The sequence below is a fragment of the Portunus trituberculatus genome, chromosome 11 (genome assembly GCF_017591435.1).
Source record: "Portunus trituberculatus isolate SZX2019 chromosome 11, ASM1759143v1, whole genome shotgun sequence".
NCBI classification, from domain to species: Eukaryota; Metazoa; Arthropoda; class Malacostraca; order Decapoda; family Portunidae; genus Portunus; species Portunus trituberculatus.
The window spans coordinates 1,499,869-1,506,727 of NC_059265.1; the positions used below are offsets into that span (position 1 = coordinate 1,499,869).

At 44.9% G+C, this 6,859-nt stretch overlaps 1 long non-coding RNA gene across 1 annotated transcript; it reads left to right on the forward strand.

Moving 5' to 3' along the window:
- Nucleotides 1-1,134: 1,134 nt before the first annotated feature.
- Nucleotides 1,135-6,859, forward strand: LOC123502338. Its single transcript, XR_006673955.1, has 3 exons — nucleotides 1,135-1,195; nucleotides 5,343-5,433; nucleotides 6,798-6,859. It is a non-coding gene; the product is annotated as an uncharacterized LOC123502338 (long non-coding RNA).

The following is a 6,859-nucleotide window of genomic DNA, read 5'->3' on the forward strand; positions in this document are numbered from 1 at the left end:
GGCCAAATATTTAGAATTAGTATATAATGTATTGTGTACTTGTAAGTGTATCTTTAAGTACTGATGACGAGGTCGCTGTGCGACTGATACAGGATAACCTAGATGGGCCCTGGTGGCCCTTTGTTATCCTATTATTTATGTTATGTTATGTTATGTTATTGTAATAGGAGTGTACGGTGTACATATGTATATAGTATTTAAGAAAGGAGAGTGTAGACCAAGAGAGGAAGGTAACCTCTTGGGTCACGATTCCTCTGCTCATCACTCATCATTCCTGTTGTGAAGCACAAAGGTATTGTTACGTGTTTCCCAAGATGATGTTTTGTGAGTCTTTCAATGCAATACTTAATTTAAGTGTCTGGCCAGTGTCTTGTAACGTGGTGCAGTTTTTGTTACTTGTATTTATTTTTATACCTACTGATATGACGATATCTTGTGAATGATACTCCTATATATTTCTAATGGCAACACAATATCTCTTGATATAATAAAATGCATAATGTATCGACTTGTTTTCCTATCAGTTGAAAGAGATGCAAAACAATATCTGGTTTGCAAGTGAAGCGAAATTAGTCAACAATTTGTTGCATGGCGCCACAGCGTCTGAGGTGATATGATGCCACAATATAGTGGCATGGAAATACTAGTAGTAATGTGTAAACTGACACACTGCCCTCCATGATGGCGAAGGTGGGCAGGTGTGGGTGTTGGCGGTGCTGGTGGAGATATCTACATGCTTGTGTGTTGATAGATATATAAGCTGGTAATTTGATAAGTTCATTCATAGGGAAATGGACAACAGTTCGATGGTGTATACACTGCTACAACAATAAACTTATCAATCAATCTGAGTGAGGCTCTCGAGACAAGTTTGCTCTGCGTCACTGGGAGGGATAAACGGTCCTTATTAGAGTCAACGGGGCCCTATACTGATTAGCCTATGTGTAAGTCAAGACAATTACTTCGTGTAGGAACATTTGTAGCATGTACAACAATGATTTAGCGACCTTTTAGCGACTTTTCAAGGTGGATCTGGTGACGTACAATATTTCCATTTGGCAACTCACCACCACCACCACCACCACCACAATCAGTGACCAGACGTCCATTTCCTCACCAGACACGAGACCTGTGAACACGGTGACCGCCCCACTTGCCCCACCTAGTCCACCAGCTCCACCTGCTCAGTGAAAGGGTGAGTCTATTAATAGAGTGGAGGGAACAAACATGATGGGACAGTGATGGGACGGTAATGGGGCGGATAGTTTAATAGAAAGCTGTATAATAATGCACTGAAGGGGTGACGTGACGTGTGGGAGTGAGTGGATAGTGAAGGGTAGTGAATTAATGGTGCCACAGTGTCATTAGTGATGGGACGGTGATGGGACAGTGACGGGGTGGACAGGCTGTACTAGGAAGGTGTGTCGTGCATTGAAGGAGTCACATGTGGACAGTTAGCTGGTGGAGGGTAGTTAAGGTAGTTAATTAGGCGTATGGTAGTTATAATGCGTGTGGAGGGTGGTTGTGTACTGTAGGTGTGCTTTATGTGTGCATCAATCACCACCACTCTCTTTGTCTCTGTGTGTCTCTCTCTCTCTCTCTCTCTCTCTCTCTCTCTCTCTCTCTCTCTCTCTCTCTCTCTCTCTCTCTCTCTCTGCCAGACGTCAGTTTTCTCCGGAACACGTGGATCTGTGTGTCTTGAGTCACTTCATTATATAGTGAGGGCGGCTGCGGAGGCGTATGGGCTGACTGGGAAACCTGGGCGTGAGCATGCATGGGCGGGACAGATGTGGGCGGCAGTGGGTGTGGAGCTGTTGACGCCGCCCATAGCTTGTGTGTGTGTGTGTGTGTGTGTGTGTGTGTGTGTGTGTCATTCTCTCTCTCTCTCTCTCTCTCTCTCTCTCTCTCTCTCTCTCGTGTCGTCTGGTCTGGTCTGGTCTCCTTGCTGTGTCTCGTCTTGTTGACCAGCGTCTGAGGTGATATGATGCCACAATATAGTGGCATGGAAATACTAGTAGTAATGTGTAAACTGACACACTGCCGTTCATGATGGCGAAGGTGGGCAGGTGTGGGTGTTGGCGGTGCTGGTGGAGATATCTACATGCTTGTGTGTAGATAGATAGATACATAAGCTGGTAATTTGATAGGTTCATTCATACGTAAATGGACAACAGTTCGATGGTGTATACACTGCTACAACAATAAACTTATCAATCAATCAAGTAAACATCAATGAGATTTAAAAGGCGAGTGATTCATGAGTGTGTGTAACATATACACTGAACATCAATGAGATTTAAAAGGCGAGTGAGGGGAGAACAGTGGAGAGGTGGAGAGGAGACGAGCGAGGCTCCCGAGACAAGTTTGGTGTGCGTCACTGACAGGGATAAACTCTCCGTGTCAAGGCCCCATCACACCAGAGGCGGTCCTTACTACGCGCAGCAGGTTCTCAACACGTTCATAACATTTTTGAGGACGTAGTGGAGACGTGGTGGAATTGCGAAATCCTCCACTGCTACGTATCTACCAAGCCTTTACTGCGTACGTCCCTTGATATCCGACCTGTTAGCGATTTTTCAAGGTGGAGCTGGTCGCTTGATCAGGCGTCCATGCCCGCTCACTCAGCACGTCCTGGAGATTTTTGCAGGACGTAATAAGGACGGGCTATGGTGTGATGCGGGTGTTAGAGTCAAGGGGCCTTGCACTGATTAGCCTATGTGTTAGTCAAGCCACTTACTTCGTCTAGGCACATTTGTAGCATATACAACAATGATTTAGCGACCTTTTAGCGACTTTTCAAGGTGGAGCTGGTGACGTAGAATATTTTCATTTGGCAACTGACCACCACCACCACCACCACCAGACGTCCATTTCATCACCAGACACGAGACCTGGGGTGGGGGAGAGGGAGAGAAAATGTTGTGTTCTGATAAGATATTCTTATTTTTCCTCTTTCTTCTATTCTTTCCTGTCCTCTCTCTCACTCACTTATTCACTCACTCACTCACTCACTCACTCACTCACTCTCCTGCCTGAATCCTGTCCACCACCACCACCACCACCACCATCAGTTCATTCCTCCACCACGGACACAAACACGTCTTGAAGGAAGGTTAGTCCGCCGCCCAGAGTCACCTCGGCTGTCTGGCTGGCCACCCTGCGTGCCGCGGGACCAGAGGAGCGGTGGAGGGCGGCGGTCGGGGTTGCGGGTGTAACACTGTGTATGAATATTGTTTGTGTTTTAATTAAGGCGTGTACACACTTGTTGCATTTCCACGTATCGGATCACCGTTGCGTAGCAGTGTTGACAGGATAGTGCTTCACCGTTGCGTGTCAAAATATGACACAAAGTTACGCAACGGGTTCGATCCGCCATTTTTCGGTCTTTTGGCGTCAACTCAAAGGAATGATACACAACTCACCAACCTTCCAACCTACAGAACGAGCTCAGAGCTCATTATTTCCGATCTTGGGATAGGTGTGTGTGTGTGTGTGTGTGTGTGTGTGTGTGTGTGTGTGTGGACGAGGAGCGTGGGATCGTCGCGTTGCATGTTCAGTGTTGTCGTGGACGGGCATGAATATTTTTGCAATTTTGACCCCAATTGCAGACAAACTGAAAATCACGTCATTGGTGGTTTTTGTGTGGCCACAGACAACTGCACATTTGCACTCATGGCTACGGTCAGGAACAAACTGAATGACACTGTTGCATCACTCAACGATGATACACCACGCGGAGAGGCAAAAATGGCTACAATACCCTGTTGCATCGTATTGTATCACAGTGTGATACGCAACGATGAAACGATGCGTGAAATTCAGTAAGTGTGTACACACCTTTAGAAAGTGTTGGTGGTGATGATGTCAGTGTGTGTGTATTGGTGGTGGTGGTGGTGATTGTGGTGGTAACTATTGGTGGTGTGTTTGCTTGTTTTGCATCGTGAATATTGATTGATTGAGTGGCTGAAAGATTGACGGATTGATGGATAGATTGCCTGTCTAACTAATAGATTCACTGACTGACTGATATTTGGACTGACTGACTGACTGACTGACTGATTAAATGAATAAAATACTAACTAAATGACTGACTATGGCTGACTGACTGACTGACTGAATGACTGAATGATTGACTAACTGACTGTCTGACACACTGGTTGATTGTCTGTTTGACAAACAGCGCCTGTCCTTGGCAGAAAAAAGCATCGCGCGGTACGAAGGCGCTTAGAAGTGTACCGTAGGAGGTATGTGGTGCGCGTGGCCAGGCACGTGTTGCCGTACGCGAGTGTGCACGTGTAGGGACCTGACAAGTGTGTAGAGAACCAATGAAGACGACAGAGGCAAAGGGAATCGGATAAGCGCCTGACACCACGTATATGTCACCCACGATTCCACCCACGCCCACGCCCGTGCTACGTGGGTCCGAAAGCGTGTAGGTCGGGAGGGATGTGTCGTCAGGGACTTCCCGGTTGACACGAAACAGTAGGCGAAGGTTGGCGATGCAATTGATGAGCCGATGTGTCCCTCGCCTATCACTGACACACTCCCGTTCATGAGGGCGAAGATGAGCAGGTGCGGGAACTGGCAGTGGTTGTGGTGGTGGTGGTGGTAGTGGCGGTGGTGGTATTTATATGCTTGTGTGAAGATAGATGGATAAGCGGGTAATTTGATGGGTTGATAGATACGGAAATGGACAGTTGGACAAACAAACAGATAGATGGATAGGCAGGCAGATAGATAAGTCAATAAATTCGTATATAAATAACAATATAGATGTGTATGTAGATAGAAAAAAGTCTATATTCCTCTACTTAGTGTCCTGTCACCCTGGTTTATTGTCAGAAATACTCGTATATCAGGCGGTAGAAATAGAGAATGAGAAAAATAGTACAGTCTGCCTTTTAAGCACCTTGTTTATTGCCTCGCGGGAGTTGCCAACACTCGCTGTACAACAAGATACAATTTAATATTTCCTGCTTTGACAAATAACAAAAGCTGGACACGATAACGAAGAGGAAGATGTCACAATAACCAATAAATCGACATGTGGTATTTGTATAAGCATAGCGTCTCATTAATAAGAGATTTAGTAACAGATAGTTATCATAAACATATATACATGCGTCCTGTCTTCACAGCTAACCTTTTGCTACGGCAGTAGTCTTTTAGCGGTGGTGGTGGTGAACACAGTTGTGGCGGTGGGCTATACTGACCCATCCACACACACACACACACACACACACACACACACACACACACACACACACACCCACACACACACACACACACACACACACACACACACACACAAATAAAGTGAAGTGTTGCTATATTACCGACAGTTTTCAAGAAGCACCAAGCACCAGCACCAAGAGACGCAGTGGCAAGCCTTCACCACAACACTCCACACTGCCTAATCTTCGTCTATTAAAGGTATTTATAAGGCTATTCAGTTAAGGTTAGGTTTTCTTTACATATGAGAGTGAAAACAGTACGCAAATATTTTAAAGTAATGGTATAAGGACCATCAAAAAGAGCAAGGCGTCTGTATTACCCTCTCATATTTGTTTCCTTCATTTACCATAGGCCAAACATGTGTCAGAATGCAGCCACCAGTCTAACATTTCATATAGCCTAGTCAAAATTTCTCTCTGTGGCTTAATTTTAGTTTGGTGAGATGATAAAGACTATATATGGATGTCCTGCCGCCACTGTTCCCGGGTTTTCCCGGGCCGCCTCCCCGGCGGTCCCCTAGCCATCACCCTACCCCGCCATCACCCTTCTATCGCCAGCCTGCTGGGTCAAATACTTTTTTCGAATATTTCCTGACGGTAATATTGCGCTTCCATGGTATGTTTTATGGTTTCTATAAATGTTTCGTCGTGTTTGAAGTGTGTTCCGCGCCTGTGCTGGGTAAATATGTGGCGTTTAGTGGTGTTTTATGGCGTATGTTAAAGGCTTTTAACGCTCAAAATTTCCCACCTGGAGTTTTGAGCTTTTTCATTTCAAGGTATAAGTGGGCCTTTATGGTAGCAAAAGAGTGCCTGTCCTCTTTTAAGTGTGAAATCAATCTAATGAGTGAAATATGTGGACTTTGAAATGGTGTTTGGGGCTGTTGTAAAAAGCTCTTATTTTTCATTATTTTATTTGCTCACGTTTCTGCTTCTCGGTCTAACTCGCTGTAGAATGCCCTAAAAGATAGCTCAGACTCCCAGAAGTGTGATAAAATACTTGCCAAGTGAAAATGGCTTGACTTTACAGGACGTTTTAAGAGATTTATGGGTTAAAATGTTTTGTACTTTTAACGTACTTAATTTAGACCTTTTTTAAAAACCAGTTAAGCTGGAGATATTTTGATATTTTGAAAATTAGTTTAAGTATTTATCACGTCATAAAATAACAAGCATTTGGCCGTGGCTTCGTTTTTTCTAAAAGTCATTTTGAAATCAAATGATTTACGTAATTTAGCCGAGTCCCCGTTCCCGTTCTCTCGGATGACCACAGCCCACCCAGGTAGTGACTCACCATAGGCCCAGGGTTGGCGCCACTTTTCCAAATCCGCAGTTCGTCAATATTTTGCCTAATATCTAGTGATTTCTACGTGTTTTCGCGTGTTTCGAGGTTCAGGTGTGTAGATAATTGTAGCAGAAGGAGGAAGAAAGGAGAAATAAAGGAGGATAAGGAGGAAGAAAGGAGAAATGGAGGAGGAAGAGGAGCAGCAGCAAAGCTACAATACTTAAGTCACCCTCCATTTCCTGAATTTTTGTCTAATATCTAACATTTTGATGTGTTTCTAGGCTCAGACGTGTGGATGGAAGGAGGAGGAGGAAGAAGAAGGAGTAACAATGGAGAAGGATGA